Genomic DNA, 19,434 nt, shown 5'->3' with positions numbered 1-19,434 from the left:
TCACTTCTCCCTCCACAGTCTATAAATTGCTGCAATGGAGCTCCTTTTACTTTCTTTATAAAACTGCATTTATCAGAAAGTAATAGTTTTATAAAACCAAAGAAACATCTGCAAAATAAGATATCATCATTCATGTGATCTTGCACAATCATTCTTGGCAAAAAGATTGAGACAAATTCTATTTGACCTACTGAACCACAAACTTTATAACTGTTTCCCAGCTAGCTTTTACCATCAGATTATGGGATAATATCAAAAGCAGCAAGACTATCATGTGGGCAGTATCATTTTTAAGCTGGTGTTAAGTAAAATTTTGCATTGCAGCAACATACATAAAGGTGAGTTATAAATATACATATTATATGTGAGAGTTATGAATACATGTGTTATATATATGCTATAAATATACATATGTTCAACGAACTTTGGTGTAGAAAAGATGCTTTATTTTTTTCAACTATGGATAACAATAATCTACAGGGTTAATTTTCTATGAGATAAAGCTATACTGACAAAAAGAAGGAAAGGCACTGGAAAACCTAATATTCTTTTACCAGCCATAATATTTAGAAAAATATAATGCAGCTAACACCTGTTTTTTTTTTAATAAACATGGCATAGAAATAAAAAAGGAAAATGTACAAGTCCATTGTTAACATCCTTCATTAATTCTAAACTCCTTCCCAGTCAACTAAGATGACACATAACAGTGTCTGGGGGTGAGGACGAACATATGGAGAAGAAAGGATAGCTCACTCTACTTTTCCCTGGGAAATGAAGCTGAAAAGGGGAATAGAGCCGCAGTTTCAGGACTCATGTGGGCAGCAACGACCAATACACAAGTTCAAATTGTCCATGTACTGTCTGGACTTCTGCCAAGGCATTGAGGCAATTTGTGATAACCAATGAATATCCCAATGGGCAATGAACCAAATGTGAAAGATACAGTAACTCCCCTTTAGGAGGAGAATGGAATTCAAAGACAAAATGATTTTCCCCCCAGATGCAAGTAAACAAACATTAGTCTGGTACACTAAATTTGTCCAAGAGGGTGACTAGAATATATACCTTTGGGGAGACATTTTCTTTCCCAGTTCATTCAAAAAACTACATTACTATTAAACACAACATGTAAAAACATGATTTTCCATTTAACAAAAATGTCTGAATTAGAAATACAATGATCTTTATTCATTTAATCCAATAACTTGTCAACAATGATTACAAAGTAAGAAATTCCCCACAACACACTGAACACTTATACTAGCACAATCAAGGAATACAAAACAACAGCCATTTCAATTGTATCAGGAGACTTGAATACTCCTTGGGAAACAACTTGCTTTATGCGACATCATTTTATTATAATACAACTTTATTTTCAACCTCATCTTTCATATTATAAAATGTTTAACAAAGTTAAATAATACAATTACAGAGAAGGCAATAACAGTGGAAAAGAGAAATTAAGAGGTATAGACAAGGGAGAACATATGTTTACTACTGAGATTTGAAGTGAGATGGGGAGTCGATGAGGCGGAGAGAAACAGGATGGCAGGAACTGCAGAGAAGAGGGCAGAGGAACCAGGAGGAAGGAAAAGGGGGCTTTTCATGAAATCAACAAAAGGAGGTAACTGCGATGAACGTGAAAGCTTAGGTTCATGGTATAGTGGAAGAACCTGGAGAACAAGTTTAAAACTCCAGAGGATTCTCAACTTATTTTAAAGTGAAAAGATATGGGAAAAGATAAAAAAGCTAGGCAAAAAGGCACAGTCCTACACTGAAGGCAAGTCATAACAATACGTACTTGCAAAATAGCCCACAGAGACATGTCAGCGAAGTGACAGAAAAAAACTGAGAGTTTCGGCAGCCTTGCAGGATGTTACCGAAATGTCATGGAGGGTGGAATGTGGTAACAAATCCAGAAAAAAAGCTGAACTTTAAATGCTGTCATTTCTGAATCCTGCTGAAACTGATCAAGAGACACTCCTTTGAGGAAAGGACTTTTCAGGTTGAGTCCAGAAATCCAGACATAGCGGAATGGGGGAAAATATCAGTCAAGAAAAGAAAGGGGTTATATTTGAACTTGGTATAGCAGCTGACACTCCCAACCAGCCCTCTTCCCCTGGCCTGCCCTCTGTAGGCTTCCACGCAATCACATGCTCTCCTATCTCCTCCTGCCTTTCTGGTAACTTCTGTGTCCTCCCTCAGACTGCTCTCTCCTCATTCTCCTAAAATATTTAGAGGTTCCATTAAAGGAAAGCTGTCTTTTTAATAACTTCCCACTTACCTTGGACTAGTCTTCTCCCTGTGTCTTCCACTTCACACACCCCACCCTTCCTACAGACCCAGAACACCTACCAGGGCTCAGCTGCACCAGTACTTTCACACCTCAGCATCTCCAGGTCTCGCACTGAGGCTCTGTGGCTCTGAAATTCCCTTACTCTTCCTCTGTTTGACACCCTCTTACTCACCTTTAAGGTTCAGACCTTAACCACTACTCACTTTTTCCTTGCTCTTACCTTTCGTGTTCATTTCTTACGTGTGTGTGTGCTCATTCACGTCCAACTCCTTATGGCCCCCTGGACTGTATATAGCCTGCCAGGCTCCTCTGCCCATGGCATTTTCCACACAAAAATATGGGAGTTGGTTGCCACCTCCTATTCCTTGCGGGGTGGCGGGGGGGGGGGGTCCTAACCCCTAGGGATCGAGCCCGTATCTCTTGCATTTCCTGCACTGACAAATGGATTGTTTACCACTGCGCCACCTGGGAAGCCCACCATTTCTTACATGCTGAGATATTTTTTTCTACTATAATAGACTACAAAGTCCTCAAGTTAAAAGAATGTTTCTTAATGAGAAGTATATCCTTATGGCTTAGCACATGCCAATATATGTTCAGTAAACATTTATTCATTTTTTTGAGATCAGCAGAGTAGATGGCAGAAGAGAATTAAAATAAATAAGTTTAAAACAGACACAAAAATAAACCAGTGACCCTTCTAAGATAAGGCACATGTAGAACCCCCTCCCAAAAAAGAAGCAAAAAACAATGTTCCACATCTTGATACAGAGAAAAAGAGAAAAATGGACAACAAAAACAGAAACACAATAGGTAAGAATCAAATATATGACCTTCCTTGAAGCCATCCAATAAGGAATGGTATATATATATACTGAAATTTTACTATTTGAAGAGAATGTAAAAAAGTGGTAACTTCTGTTAATACAAAAGCAGCCTTGAATACATAAAAGAGACCTAACCTTGGCCACAAAGAAACTCTGATTGAAATTAAAGAAAGATTCATGAAAGACATGATTGGAGAGGTAAAAGAAGCTATTTTCTCAAATATGATGATTTTTTTTAACACTCCAAATCTATGTTAAGACCATATGGTGATTATGGAGGACTGGAAAAAACTGTGGATGAAAAAGTTCTTTAAAAAGCGAGAGAGAGAGATAACTTCAGAGTAAGAGAGAAGAGATAGGCCAAAAAGGGCAGTAAATAAGAATAAGGGTAAAAAAGACAGGTTAGTATTTTTCTGCTATTAGATACACAAGGGAGGACCAAAGGTCGAGTCTTACAAAAGCATCCCTCTTCCTCCATCATTATTCACAAGGCACTACATTGAAAACACACGAAGTGTCAGTAAGGAGACTACTGTGGGCGGAATATTATGACATTAAGTGCCTCTCTCTTCCTCTATGTAAATTCTTCTCCAGTTGCAACATTTTTATTATGACTACAGGTTTTAATCAACAAGGTCCCAATACAGAATAAACAGGTAGAGTTTAACCGAACCATGTGGATGAACAAAGAAAAAGACCAGCTTCATGGCTATTTGAAAACCCAGGCAAATAGAGTAAAAGGAGAAGCAACCAGGAAGAAAAACCTGAAGGCCAGGGAAAATACTTCAAAACCAAAGAGGTAAACAAAAATCTTCCAGAAATCAAGGTAGGCCTTGAAAATACAAAAAGTATGGAACACAATGGGCTCTTCAGAATTTCTGCTGAGTTAACACCCAAATGGTGAGAATGAAGCAGGAAATGTCTAACAAGTGAAACTAGGAATAAGCTTGTCAGAAACAAAGGATGAGGTTTAGAACCAACTTAAACTAGGAACTGACAATGGTTAGTTCTGTACAATGCTTTATTTCTTCTCTTTCTTTCCTATACTTTAACAAGCAAATCTAAATTTATGAAATATTTCACAAGCAATCTTAGTAGCAAGAAAAAGGAATTTAGGAGTCAATGTTAAAAAAAAAAAAAGCCACATAACGGTAGGATAAGTGAATTGTAATTTTCTGACACAATAGACATGGAAACCCTCTTTCTACCAAAGATACTATTTCACAAGTGACAAATAAGGAAGTTTCTAGTCACACAGGCATGATACTATAAAGTACCTTACTTACAAATGCCACTAATGCTATCTGTTTTACATTTTTCTTAATTATTTATGATGAGTAGGAATAAATCATGAGTTGGAAGAACTATAAATTAGAATAACCCGAAACCTTTAACAGATACATGATGTATATTTAACTAAAACCTACAGTATTAAAACTTAAGAATATCTGGTTGCAGATAATTTTAAATGGATGCACTGAAGAAAGGAAAAAAAACCTCTCTAGCTCTTAAAACCACAAGGTAAATGTAAATTTATTTTAGCCAAATAGTAGTGATACATTCGGAGAAGGCAATGGCACCCTACTCCAGTACTCATGCCTGGAAAATCCCATGGACAGAGGGGCCTGGTGGGCTGCAGTCCATGGGGTCGCTAAGAGTCAGACACGACTGAGCGACTTCACTTTATTTTTTCACTTTCATGCACTGGAGAATGAAATGGCAACCCACTCCAGTGTTCTTGCCTGGAGTATCCCAGGGACGGGGGAGCCTGGTGGGCTGCCGTCTATGGGGTCACACAGAGTCGGACACGACTGAAGCAACTTAGCAGCAGTAGCAGTGATACATTTGTACATTAAAATAAAAAGTATTTTACCTAATAAAAAAATAACTGAATTTAGTTAGCCTTCCTAACAAAAATCCAAGTACAAAATCATAGGTATGTCACTCACTGCTAGCCATTCAAGCTAAAGAGCAATTAATTAAAATGGCATAATACTTTTAAATTAACTCTGGAGTATAATTTACATTCTAAAACATGTACTCCATTTTAAGTGTACAGTTCAATGAGGTTTGACAAAGACATATAACAATGCAAACCACCACCAGGACCAAGATATAATGGTTGGCCAAAAAGCTAGTTTGGGTCTTCCCATAAGATGTTACAGAAAAACCCAAATTTTTTTACCAACCCAATAAAAAATTTCTCTTCTCCCAATCACCCATCTGGGCTGGAGGAAGCACAAGCTGGAATCAAGATTTCGGGGAGAAGTATCAATAACCTCAGATATGCAAATAACACCACCCTTACGGCAGAAAGTGAAAAAGAACTAAAGAGCCTCTTGATGAAAGTGAAAGCTTAAAGCTCAACATTCAGAAAACTAAGATCATGGCATCCGGTCCATCACTTCATGGTAAATAGACAGGGAAACTGGAAACAGTGGCTGACTTTATTTTTCTGGGCTCCAAAATCACTGCAGATGGTGACTGCAGCCATGAAATTAAAAGACACTTACTCCTTAGAAGGAAATTTATGACCAACCTAGATAGCATATTAAAAAGCAGAGACATTACTTTGCCAACAAAGGTCCATCTAGTCAAGGCTATGGCTTTTCCAGTGGTCATGTATGGATGTGACAGTTGAACTATAAAGAAAGCTGAGCACAGAAGAATTGATCCTTTTGAACTGTGGTGTTAGAGAAGACTCTTGAGAGTCCCTTGGACTGCAAGGAGATCCAACCAGTCCATCCTAAAGGAGATCAGTTCTGGGTGTTCATTGGAAGGACTGATGTTGAAGCTGCAACTCCAATCCTTTGGCCACCTGATGCAAAGAGCTGACTCACTGGAAAAGACCCTGATGCTAGGAAAGATTGAGGGCAGGAGAAGGGGATGGCATCACCGACTCAATGGACATAGGTTTGGGTGGACTCCAGGAGTTGGTGATGGGCAGGGAGGCCTGGCGTGCTGTGGTTCATGGGGTCGCAAAGAGTCGGACATGACTGAGTGACTGAACTAAACTGAATCACCCATCCATTCCCTGTGCCAGGGAAAAAAAAGACATACTGCTGTTGTCACTATAAATTAGACTACCTTTTATTCTAGTTACATAAAGTGAAATATGTCTGTACTTTTATGTCTATTTTGCTCAGCATAACTGAGATTTATCCCTCTTGTTATGTTTATCAGTCATTTGTTCCTTTATTGCTGAATCATCTCTATTAAGCAGACCTATTCATTCCCCTGCTGATAGACATTTGGGTTGTTTTGAGAACCAAAATGTTTACAAAATGAGTGTAACATTTTACATTCCCACCAACAATGTATGAGAGTTCTAGTTGCTCCAAATCTTCACCAACAGTTATTATTGTCGATCTTTAGCCATTCCAGTGGGTGGGTCATGACACCTTGTGGTTTTAGTCTGCATTTCTCAATTGACTAGTAATGATGTGTCCTATTTTCATGTCTTTATTTGCCACATGTATCTTCTTTAGTGAAATGGGTATTTTTCCCATTTTTTTAATTGTCTTTATATTAATCATTTTTTTTGTTTTCTTATTGAGTTGTAAGAGTTCTTTATACATTCTAGATACAATCTTTTCTAGATATATGTTTTGCAAATGGCTTCTTTCAGTCTCTCCCTATTTGTGCTTGCCTTTTCATCTACTTGATAACAGATTTATCTTTAGAAAATAGCTTCTCTTTAGAAAAGTTTTTAATTTTTAAGTCCAATTTATCATTTATTTTTCTTTTATGACATACTTTTGTGTATCCTGGCAAATGTTTTACTTAGGAGCAGTTTCAAAAGATTAAACCCTAAGACAGATAGTGTTTAATATCTTAAATCTGAGAACAGTTAAATACAGATTAATCAATTCTAAGATGATATCAAACTGGATGCTACAAACATTTGTGGTGGGAATACAAAATGGTACAGTCACTCTGGGTAAGTCTGAAAGTTTATAAAGTTATATACCCTTACCAAACCATCTAGCATTCCACTCCTAGGATATTTACTCAAATGTATTAAAACCTATATTCAAACAAAAACCTGTACACAAATGTTTAGAGCAGATTTATTCATTCTCATTCCAATCTGGAGATGTCCAAGATGTCCTTCAACAGGCAAATGGATAAACAGTGTTACACCTATTCGGTGAAATACTATTCAGTAATAACAAAGAATGAGTTACTAACTCAGGTAACAGCAAAGATGACTTAAAATGCATTTTGTAAGTGAAAGAAGACACACACAAAGGCTACACAATTGTTTAATTTCATGTATATGATACTCTGGAAAAGGTAAAATTATAGGGAAGGAAAGCAGATCAGTGTTTACTGGGGAGTTAGGGAAGAAGACAGGATTGAGTCTGATGACTACAAAGGGGCCACACAAAGGAATTCTTATGGCAATGAAACGGTTCTGTATGCTTTTATTTTCAGTCTTCACTGTGGACCAAGACAGGTTAGAGATCTGGTATCCCAGAATTGGGTTGTTCATGGGCATCCTAGCTTATTAGTCAGTTTTTGACCAGCACACCCTGATAAATATCTACTAGTTGACATGTTCTGCTCATTCATTATGCTCAGGGCAAAGCCTGATCTCAGAGCCCCGGCCAACTCACCTGGCCTTAGACATCCATCCTAAAGACCTAAAAGCAACTTGGGCAATTAGAGCAACTGGTCTCCAACAAAAGTTAACACAAAAAATAGAAGAAGTGTTTTAAAATAATAACTATTATCTTTAGTGTGAATTAACATGGCATAGGCTCCATAAAACAAGTATAAGCTAATTAAAAATTTTTAATTTTTAGAAATTAAAATCATAGTAGTCGAAATAAATTGAAAATTTAAATGAAAAAATAGGAACACAGATGCAAGAAACCCAACATCTATATAAAGTGAATTCAAGATGAGGCTGATGAAAGCTCAAAAAAATGCTAAAAGATAATGGAACATTTTAGAAATTACAAAGGAAAAAGAACTGACTCAAAGTTTTATTCACATAGAAAAACAAGCCAGAAACTATTTCTGGACATGCAAGTATTCCTCCCATAACTCTTCTTAAAAACATTACTCAAGAAAGTATTCCAGTCAAAAAACAAATGAATTAAAGTAAATAAACTTTAAAAGAGGAAGACACAATATTCAAGTGACCAGTGACCTTATAGTTAAATCTAAATCATTACAGATGCAGTACTAGTAAAGTTGAAAAGGATGGTTAGGGGAAAACAGAAGTGATATGAAAGGAAATCAAATCAATAGAACCAAGAATGTGGGGAAGGCAAAGAGTCAAGGTCTTGTCTCATTAAATGGAGGAATAACAGCAAAAGAAAGTCAGTTCTACATCATTTTAGAATTTCCAAACTTTCAGGGGAGAAAAGAAGTAAATACGAATAGGTTAAATTTTCCTGTGAAAAAGTAAGTCCCTTTGCACAAGGGATCCTTGTAATGGAGTGAGTCTACATTTTGACTATGGTGGTGGTGACAAGATCTACATAAAATGTCAGAGAACACACACACAAAGGTATGAAAACTGAGGAAACCTGAGTAAAGCGTGTAGACTGGGTCAATGTCAATTCTCCAGGTGTACTATAGTGTTACAGTCATGCAAGATGTTACCACAGGAAGAAACTGGGCGAAGTACACTTAAGATATTCCTTTATTCCTTCTTTAAATTGCATGTGAACCTATAATTGTCTTTTATAAAAAGTTCTTTAACAAAGCAAAATAAATAATAAACACAAACTTTCAGGTTGGGAGAGCAAAGGTTGGAAGGAAAAATAAAAGTCTGACTAAATGATGCTTGATATTTATAAGAGAGTAAAGCAAAATGATGTAAGTAACTGAAAGAAACATATGAGCAATAAAAATCTATCCAGTACACACAAAACTGACAGAGATGGCAACAGTAATATCAGAAATCATCAAACAGAGCAAAAAATATTTTATATTTTGTAAGATTGAAATCCACTAAGAACAAACATCTATAAAGATGAATCCAATCAAATTCATAGTCACGGTAAGAGACTAATATATTCTGCTTACTGATTTATCAGTTTTGAGAAAACAGTAAATAGTGATATGGTACAAGGAATGTGTCAAGCCAAAAAACAGGGAGATGACAGCTTATCAAAAATATTTTGGGAGAATGTCTACACACTTAGAAAACTAAATTTAGAGTACAGTTGATCCTTGAACAATGCAGGGGTTAGGAGCACCAGCCTTCTGTGCAGCTAAAAACCCATGTATAACTTACAACTGGCCATGCATATACACAGTTCCTCCTTATCCACAGTTTTGTATCCCTAGGTTCATCCAACAGTGAATTGTTTAGTACTGAGCATTTACTACTGAAAAAAATCCATATGTATATGGATTCCTGCAAGTCAAACCCATGTTATTCAAGGGTCAACTGTATTATCCAAGCAACTATTTTTTAAAATTTAAATAAGTAACACAAAATATCCAGTAAGAGAGTATGTACAAAGAGCATTTTAATAACCTTGGGATGGAAACTCAGGATGTCATAAAGGAAGAGAATACAGAACTGACAACATACATATTAAAACTTTCTAGATGATTAGATAGCATCACCAACTAACTCTGGGAGGTAGAGAAGGACAGAGGAACCTGGTGTCTGCAGTCCATGTGGTCGCAGAGTCAGGCAAGACTTAGTGACTGAACAACAAAAACAATATGGCAAAAGCTCCCAGAAAAAGCATTTAAAGAATAAACTATGAAAAAATACTAGCAATGGTGTACCAAGTCACTGATAGCCATGACATATAAAGAGCTATTACAAAGTAACGTGAAAAAGAGGAACATCAACAGAAAATTAAGCAAAGAATATGAACAGGCAAGTAGATATTCAACTCCATCAATAAGCAAACAAATGCAAAATTAAAACAGTAAAAGCACCTGTCATCCACAAAATCATAAAATGTAAAAAATGATAATTTTAGCAGTGATCGTTTCAGAACAATTCTTCACAGGTCTCTCACATTTCTGCACATCTCATAAGCAGGGACACTGATAATCTCTGTTCCAGACTATCCTATCAAAGGTCTTTATACAGCGAACATTGTTGGCAGATAGAGAAGTCTCCCTCTGCAGTAGAGGGCAGATCTTTTTTTTACTATCCAGCATAATAAAGATAATGTCTCTCTCTAGGGTAAAGGTTAGGCAGACTTGCTTGCAGCCTATTATGAACAGTCAGGTTCCCTAAACTCAGGGTTTCACTCCTATAATGTAATCTACTGCATATGCTTGAACTACCTGGCCCTCATCACATCACCCTGTGGAAATCAGGGTTTGAGGAAGTGACAGAAGAAAAGAATGGGAGAAGGACATGTGCTCACCTCCTCCTGGGAAAGCACTGGAACCCCAACTAACTGCTGAACAACTAGCAACAGAAAGATGCTGAAACTGACACAAAAGATACTCCACGTTAAAAGACAAAGAAGAGTCAATGAGACGGCTGAAGGGGTGCAATTAGGATAAGATCAAATCCCATACCTGCCAGGTGGCTGACCCACAAACTGGAGAACAATTAAACCACACAAGTTCTCCCACTACTGTGAAGGTTCTGAGCCCCACATCAGGATTCCCAGCCTGCAGGTCCAGCAAAGCGACTAGGAATCCCCAAGGAATCTGACTTTGAAGGCCAGTGGGATTTGACTGCTGGACTTCCATGGAACTGGGGGAAACAGAGACTCCACTCTTAGAGGGTACACACAAAATCTTGGGCACAGCAGGATGCAGGGGGAAGGAGCTGTGTGTGACCCCACAGGAAACTGAACCAAGCCTACCTATGGTGTTGGAGGGTCTCCTGCAGAGGTGTGGGGTGGCAGTGGTTCACCTCAAGGACAAGGGGACTGGCAGCAGCAGTTCTAGGAAGTACCAACTGATGTGAGCTCTCTTGGAGGCCACCGTAAGCGGGACCATAGGGTCTGTAGGCTCCAGGGCTAGGTCCTTAGGCCAAACTAAGAGAGAGGGATCACAGCCCCACCCAGCAGCAGACAAGCAGATTAAAGTTTTACTGAGCAAGGCCCTAACCACCAGAGCAAGAACCAGTTCTTCACACTGCCAGTCCCTCCCATCAGGAAGCTTGCATTTTAGATAGCCTCTTGAGGCTTAGTATCATCAAAACAGACAACCCAATCAAAAAATGGGCAAAAGATCTAAACAGACATTTCTCCAAAGAAGACAGGTGGCCTAAAAGCACATGAAAAAATATTCAGCATCACTAATTATTAGAGAAATGCAAATCAAAACTGCATTGAGTTATCACCTCACACCAGTCAAAATGGTCATCATCAAAAAAATCCATAAACAATAAATGCTGGAGAGGGTGTGGAGAAAAGAGGACCCTCCTACACTGCTGGTGGGAATGTAAATTGGTACTGCCACTAAGGAGAACAGTATGCTTCTGCTGCTGCTAAGTCACTTCAGTCGTGTCCGACTCTGTATGACCCCATAGACGGCAGCCAACCAGGCTCCATCCCTGGGATTCTCCAGGCAAGAACACTGGAGCAGGGTGCCATTTCCTTCTCCAATGCATGAAAGTGAAAAGTCAAAGTGAAGTCGCTCAGTCGTGTCTGACTCTTAGCGACCCCATGGACTGCAGCCTACCAGGCTCCTCCGTCCATGGGATGTTCCAGGCAAGAGTACTGGAGTGGGGTGCCATTGCCTTCTCCAGGAGAACAGTATGGAGGTTCCTCAAAAATCTAAAAATAAAGCTACTATATCACCCCAGAATCCCACTCCTGGGCACATGAAAGTGAAGTGAAAGTGTTGGTCACTTCAGTCATGTCCAACTCTTTGTGATCCCATGGACTGAAGCCCACCAGATTCCTCTCTCCATGGGATTCTCCAGGCAAGAATACTGGAATGGGTTGCCATTCCCTTCTCCAAGGGATCTTCCCAACCCAGGCATAGCACCCAGGTCTCCCGCACTGCAGGCAGACTCTACCATCTGAGCCACCAGGGAAATTATATATCCAGAGAAAAACATGGTCTGAAAGGATACACGCACCTCAACGTTCACTGAAGTACTGTGTACAATAGCCAAGACATGGAAGGAAGCTAAATGTCCATCGACAGAGGAATGGATACAGAAGATGTGGTAAATACATACAGTGGAATATTACTCAGCCATTAAAAATACAGAAATAATGCCATTTGCAGCATCATGGATGGACCTAGAGATTGTGAAGTCAGACAGAGAAGGAGAAATATCATAGGACATTTTTTATATGCAAAATATAAAAAGAAATATTTGTTGTTGTTTGGTCACTAAGTTGTGTCCAACTCTTTTGAAACCCTATGGACTGGGACCCCATGGACTGTAGCCCTCCAGGCTCCTCTGTCCACGGGATTTCCCAGAATCCTGGAGTGGGCTGCCACTTCCTTCTCCAGGGGATCTTCTGTACCCAGGGATCAAACCCACATCTCCTACATTGCAGGCAGATTCTTTACCACTGAGCCACCAGGGAAGCCTCAAAAAATACACAAATGAACTTATTTACAAAACAGATACAGATTCACAGACTTAGAGAATGAATTTATGGTTGCTGGGGGAAGGGATAGTTAGGGAGTTTGGGCCTGACATGTACATACTGCTATATTTAAAATGGATAACCAAGAAAGGCTTTACCAACTAAAAAACAACAAGAACTGCATAGCACAGGAAATTCTCTCAATGTTATGTGGCAGCCTGGATGGAAGGGGAGTTTAGGGGAGAATGGATTCATGTATATATATGAATGAGTTCCTTTGCTGTCTACCTGAAACTACAACAAAATTGTTAATCTGCTGTACTCCAATATAAAATAAAAAGTTTAAATAATTATCTAAACTTTCTAAAGTTTAGATAATTTTATCTAATTATCTAATTAGATAAAATTATCTAAACTTATCTAATTTAAATAATTATTAGTTTAAATAATTATCTCTGGCTACTGTTATTGCTGGCTCCTGTCTTCTACCAGCATCCGTGAAACTGTGAGCTTGCAAATAGGGTAAAACTCAATCTTGACAATTCCCGGCAATGATACAGCAACAGCAGGCAACATTTTCAGAAACTGTATAAACTGACTCTGACAACAACCTTTTGAAGAGAAATATGGAACGATCTATCATAATTTAAAACATATGTAACTTTTTATTTTTTTAAAAAGGTATATAACTTTTGACCCAGCAATACCATGTCTAAGCATTCACACTAAGGAACTAAATAAATGTGCAAATATATACACACAGTAGGAATCCGTGAGGCTTTGTTTCTAATAGAAAAAAATTCAGAATAGCCTAAATATCACCAGGGGATTGGTTAAATTTTAGGTTATTCCTACAATGAAATATCAAAAAGACTTTTAAAAGATAGTTATACGCATCAACATAGAAAGATGTTCATCAATTATTACTAACTGGAAGTTACTTAACATTATATATAGTATACTGCTAGTTATGAAACGCACATAGACTTACACACATGTATTTTTAATGTCTGGAAGGAAAAGAGAACAAATGATTAAAAGTGACGATCTCTGGGGAATGGGGTTACTAGAGAGATGGACACACAACATTTTTACTTTATCCTTTGGCTAGTTCTGTATTGCTTCTCTAAAAGAATGTATGCATTTATTTTATGATCTAATAACATTTCTAAGTATCTATTATAACAACACTTGAAAATTCATTATATTTAAGTTGTTCAATCATTTAAAAAAAAAAATGGACATGGGGCAGTCTCAGGGATCACGTCTACAGGCATTTATCCCTCGTGAGTGAGTGAAAGTCGCTGGGTTACATCCAACTCTTTGGGACTCTATAGTCCATGGAATTCTCCAGACCAAAATACTGGAGATGGTAGCCTTTCCCTTCTCCAGGGAATCTTCGGATCTTCCCAACCCAGGGATTGAACCCATGTCTCCCGCATTACAGGCACATTCTTTACCAGCTAAGCCACAAGAGAAGCCCCAAAATACTGAAGTGGGTAGCCTATCCCTTCTCCAGTGGATCTTTCTGACCCAGGAATTGAACTGGGGTCTCCTGCATTGCAGGCGGATTCTTTACCAACTGAGCTATCAATTTCCAGCATTGCAGGTGGATTTTTTACCAACAGAGCTATCCGGGAAACCCAATTTACCCTTTAGAGCTACTGAAACCAGCTACAGAACATCCTGAGTCCTAACTGAAGAGGAGAGACACACTCACTAGTACACAACGCAAAGTCAAAAGACACCCAGATTTTGAATCAAGGTTTTCTAGGTATAATTCTGAGGAGCAACTCTAACAGGGCAAGTTCTAACTTAACAAGAGAAGGGATTTATTTAACAATGGTTAATAATTCAACTGACCATGAGAAAGGCAAGCTAAAAAATAATTTCAAGAGGCAAGACACTTTAAGGAAGGGGTGGGGTAGAGAGGAAGGGGTAAAAAGGGAGTCAAGTTACTCTCTCTAAATGGGTTCATTTCAAAACTATTTAGAGATGTCTACAAATGCCAGGCACTGTTCGAAGCACTAGACATTAAAACACATTATAAAACTAAAGTAATAAGAGCAGCATGGTATCAGCACAGGAAGCCAGAGATTGCTAAACATTAATCAGTAAAAGTTTCAAGAATATACTAGAATTAGGGCCTCAGATAAAAACAGTATTTGCTATCAGTAGGGGAAAATGGAATTCTACAATTGCTGATGGGGACAATGACTAACAACTACGAGAGAAAAAGGGGTGCTTTATTTCCTTGCTTATATTAAATATAATTGAGGTAAAGACTTAAATATGAAGAATGCTTGGTTGCTAAGTCATGTCCAACTCTTTGCAACCCCATGGATTAGCCCACCAGGCTTCTCTTTCCATGAGATTTTCCAGGCAAGAATACTGGAGTGGGTTGCCATTTCCTTCTCCAGGGGATCCTCCCGCCCCAGGGATCAAACCTGCATCTCTGGTATCTCCTGCATTGGCAGGCAGATACTTTACCACTGAGCCACCTGGGAAGCCCAAATATGAAGAATAAGACTATTAAAAGTACTAGAAGAAAATAAAGGAGTATATTCATATACAATTCATGTGGCGAAACACCATTCTTAAGAGGATACCAGAGGTAGACCCATGAAGTTAAAACTGATTACGTTCACCACAGCAAAAGTTAAAGAGGATGCGGCAATGAAACTAACACAGTTAAGAAATAAGAGGGAGTTTTCCCTTTACTGGCCATGGTTAGAAGTAAAAGATAAATAGCAACATTTTAAGATGCCTCATATACAGGCCTATAATTGCATTACTGGATCATGGGTGCTGGTAAAAAGGATATAACTATCTTATACTGATTTGACCTCTCTGATTTTTACCTCCATAATAAAAGGGAAGAGTATGAAAATGCAGGGCCCAAAATCTGCTTTTGGGGGATTTTGGGGGTAGTAGTAAAAAGGGAGTAAGAGGGAAGAAAAGAAATTGTACTCTGAAAGGAAGTGCGGAAAGAAGGATCCAATTCAATGAACAAGTCGAGTGTCTACTATGGGGTGATGCACAGTACCACTGCTGCTGCTGCTGCTGCTAAGTCGCTTCAGTCGTGTCCGACTCTGTATGACCCCATAGACGGCAGCCCACCAGGCTCCTCCGTCCCTGGGATTCTTCAGGCAAGAACACTGGAGTGGGTTGCCATTTCCTTCTCCAATGCATGAAAGTGAAAGGTGAAAGTGAAGTCGCTCAGTCGCGTCTGACTCTTAGCGACCCCATGGACTGCAGCCTACCAGGCTCCTCGGTCCATGGGATTTTCCAAGCAAGAGTACTGGAGTGGGGTGCCATTGCCTTCTCCGCACAGTACCACTAGAAAGAGTAAATATAACTGTCCCTTTACCCCAAGAGCTTAGTATCTAATAAAGGACTAGAGAAGCCTTGGTGTCTCAGGAAAATCTCCCTCTACTCAGCCAACAGGTACAATATGTAATACAGGACAACACAAGCATGAAGTGACCTTTAGGGGGGGAAATGTACTTATATTCTGAACTTAAGACACCAGAGAGTGCATGCCAAGAAGCAGTAAAGGCAGACTGTGTCCTCTAATACATCAAAGCAAACAAGATCCCCGCACTTTGTGAGTCCTCCAAGGCATAAAGCCAGACGCCCCCTCAACTACCTGATCACAGGTTTATAGCATCTTGACTTTCTAATTACTTGTATATTTTAACTAGTGACTAAATGAGAGGCTTTGTGGCAACGAGTATTTGGGAAACCATGAAGGAAATCCAAAACCGCTCCCACTGCAAACAGGCTGACAAGGAGGCCAAGTGAATGCTCACCATCTCACTGCATTCTAATGATAGCTCTAAACACAGAAACAGGGCTGCTGCCGGGCATCTCGTGGCAGTCCTGAATTAAGACACTGGCCTGACTAGGCGAAAACCATCGGGTGCCAAAGAGAAATCAAAGTAGCACGCGCAGGAGCAACAAGTATACAGGCGGGAGGGTGGCCAACTCGGGGTTGCAGGGTCAGCGCTACCTGCCAACCCCGCAGCGTAAACAACCCTGCGCCGCCCGCATTGGGCGACGCCTCACGCCTAGCAGCCGTGCAGAGAAGCGGCGCCAGAGGCAAGTTAGATGCTTGCAGGGTCCTCAGCAAGCCCAGCAAACGCAAGCTGGCGGCGGGGGGCGGAAAGCCGGAGCGGGGACCTCTGCCGGGCGCCCGGGCTCCCCAAAGAGCGCCTCCGCCCGGGCCCGGCCCAGCCCCAGCGCCGAAAGAAGACGGAGACACCCAGGAGGGAGAAGTAAAGGAAGGGCCGTACCCTGTAGGGTCCGGGAGAGGCGCACGCCGTGGGCTTCACCAGCGACCAGACGGCGCGGGAAGGCCGGGGCGCGGGGGCGGATCCCAGGCTCCCGCGCTGCGGCGAAACCGCGGCGAGCCCGGCCCAGGGCTACCCGGAAGGAAGACGCTCGGGCCGCGCTGAGGGGCGGAGCCAGGGGCGGGGCGGGGCCACGTCGGCGTCTGGACCGCCCCCTCCCAGGCCGAGGGGAGGAACTTCCTACTGCGGTCCTGGCCCGAGTGGTACCCTACGAATTGCCAGTTACTCCTCAAGGGGCAGTGGTTGCACATGTGCTGTGGAAAGAATTTCTTCCTCTAATCGGCCTTCCATCAGTAATGTAGCAGAGCTAGGGCTTCTTCAGTCTAGAGTTGTTGGGTCAAAGGATGCACAAGGATTATGGGTGTTAATGTTCTCAGAAGAAAAGGGGAACAAAAGTAATAGGTGTTCTAAAGGGATACTTCACCAAGTTTGCAAAACTCTTCTGTCCCAGACAAATCCTTTCTGCAGGCTCATCTCCCTCCCAACATTACGAAGCCCATGATTATTACCTCTGTTGAAGAAGATGATCTCATGGTCTCCCTTAGTCATTTTAATGTATTTTCAATAGATACAATATTACCCTTTTTTTAGTTTGCATATTTATCTTGCATATTGCACGGTTTCCATTAAGATGAAAAAATATTTAATAATGAATAAAACTACACATTACTTGCTATCTAATTACTCCTAAAGAGGCAAAATAATAAGTATATTTATTCTTAAATTATATACCTGAACAGAACTAATATATGATGTACAGTATAAATTGTATACAAAACTGGAAATTTTTTAAATAAATTGAAGTTTAATCCCCATTCTACCCTCAACTCTCCTTGAGTGTAGCCAGCACCTGGTGACTTGCTTCCAAAGAATATAGAAAGGAGAGAAAAGTAGCTATACTGTGGAGAAAGCTGGGTAACACAATCTTGGTCAGATGGAAGTTAACACCATTAGTGATAAGCCAAGTTGATAGCATATATCTTGACATGGTGTGATGAAAAGGGTACTTCATCTCTGTGATAGTCTTCCTCAAAACCCATAAACCCTGTCTGACCTTGAGAAAGCATCAGGAAGTCCAGGTATCCTAATAAAATACCTGAACAAAATGCCAAATTTTTTTCATGGGAAAAAAAACTGAGAAATCTTCACAGACCAGAGCTCTCTGCCTTAGGAAACAGGGCCACTACATGTAACATGGTATTTTTGATCCTGGAACATGGAAAGAACATTAGTGGGAAAACTAATTGTAGTAGAGTAATGAATGAATTTTAGTTTAGTTAATAGTGATATACCAGTGTTAGTTTCTTAGTTGTAACAAACATACTATTTAACATACAATACTAACAATAAAGGGAAAATGGATGAGTGGTATAAGGGAACTCTCTGTACCATCACTGGAACTTTTCTGTAAATCTAGATCTATTCTAAAATAAAGAGTGGATTGCAAATAATAAATTAATTACAAGTAAATGAAACTGACCCTTTTATGGTTGCCAGCGAGACTTGAGTTGATGTCCATGAAGTACTCAGACTCAGTCTTCCTAAAACAGGTTCTCATTTAATTTCTAAATAAACTTTTCATTGAAGTATTAAAATATATTCAGAAAAGGCACAAAATATAAGTGAAGAGTTTAATAAAAAGTGAGCATACACATATATTCACCACTCAGATAAAAAAATTAATTACTAGCACTCAGAACCCTATCACTACTGTTTATACTTCCTCAAAGGTAACTATTCTCCTGACTCCTAATACCAGAGAGGCATTTTGCTAACTTTTGCCTTTATATAGTTAGGTTCATACATGATACACTCTTCTGAATCTGACTTCTTTCTCTCAACATTAGATTTGGGAGAGTTATTTATGTTGTTAAGTGTGGTAGTTTATTGAGTTTCTGTTGCCCAAATATGCCTTAATTTATTTATCTATTCTACCTGTGATCAACATTGAGTTGTTTTTAGTTTTGATTATTAGAAGTGATGATACCATGAAATTCTTACTCATATCTTTCAGTGCCTATCTTCTGCATGCCCTCCCATACCTTTCTCTTTTTTTGGTGAGTAAGAAATGTAGTAGTTGGTGCTGTTGTTTCATGCAGTATTTTGGTTTAGTTTTGTTTCTAAAGGCATTTGAAGTCCTGCTTGGGGTGTATATAAGGTTATATTCAAAGAAAGGAAAAGACTAGGGCAAAGTTCCATTTCTGTGAGTAAATGGAATTTTGATCATCATTGTTCAATCTGTTCTCCCTCCAACCTTCTCATCTCATGGGCCATGCCGTTGTATGCTTTGTTTGCTGGGCAGAAGAGCCAAGTGAGGCCAAGGCAAAGGGTGATACTTATCAGTTCGTGATGGCACTGATTTGATAGATGAACTAATGCCTGGTTATTAAATGGACTGTTGTTTGCAACTGAATAGCATCCCACGCCATAACAGTGCTATTACAAATAAATAAAGTCCC

At 39.5% G+C, this 19,434-nt stretch overlaps 1 protein-coding gene across 3 annotated transcripts in view; it reads right to left on the bottom strand.

Moving 5' to 3' along the window:
• The window catches only part of FBXL4 (F-box and leucine rich repeat protein 4), a 75,591-nt gene extending 58,538 nt beyond the window's left edge, over window positions 1-17,053 (bottom strand). For 2 of the 3 annotated variants that reach the window (XM_059889779.1, XM_024996755.2), the window contains exon 1: window positions 16,919-17,053. The gene's annotated coding sequence lies outside the window, so the exon portion shown is untranslated. 3 annotated transcript variants of the gene reach the window in all.
• Between the last annotated feature and the right edge of the window lie 2,381 nt (window positions 17,054-19,434).

This window comes from Bos taurus, chromosome 9, assembly GCF_002263795.3.
Source record: "Bos taurus isolate L1 Dominette 01449 registration number 42190680 breed Hereford chromosome 9, ARS-UCD2.0, whole genome shotgun sequence".
In the NCBI taxonomy this organism is placed as follows: Eukaryota; Metazoa; Chordata; class Mammalia; order Artiodactyla; family Bovidae; genus Bos; species Bos taurus.
This window is presented reverse-complemented; position numbering and strand designations above follow the sequence as displayed.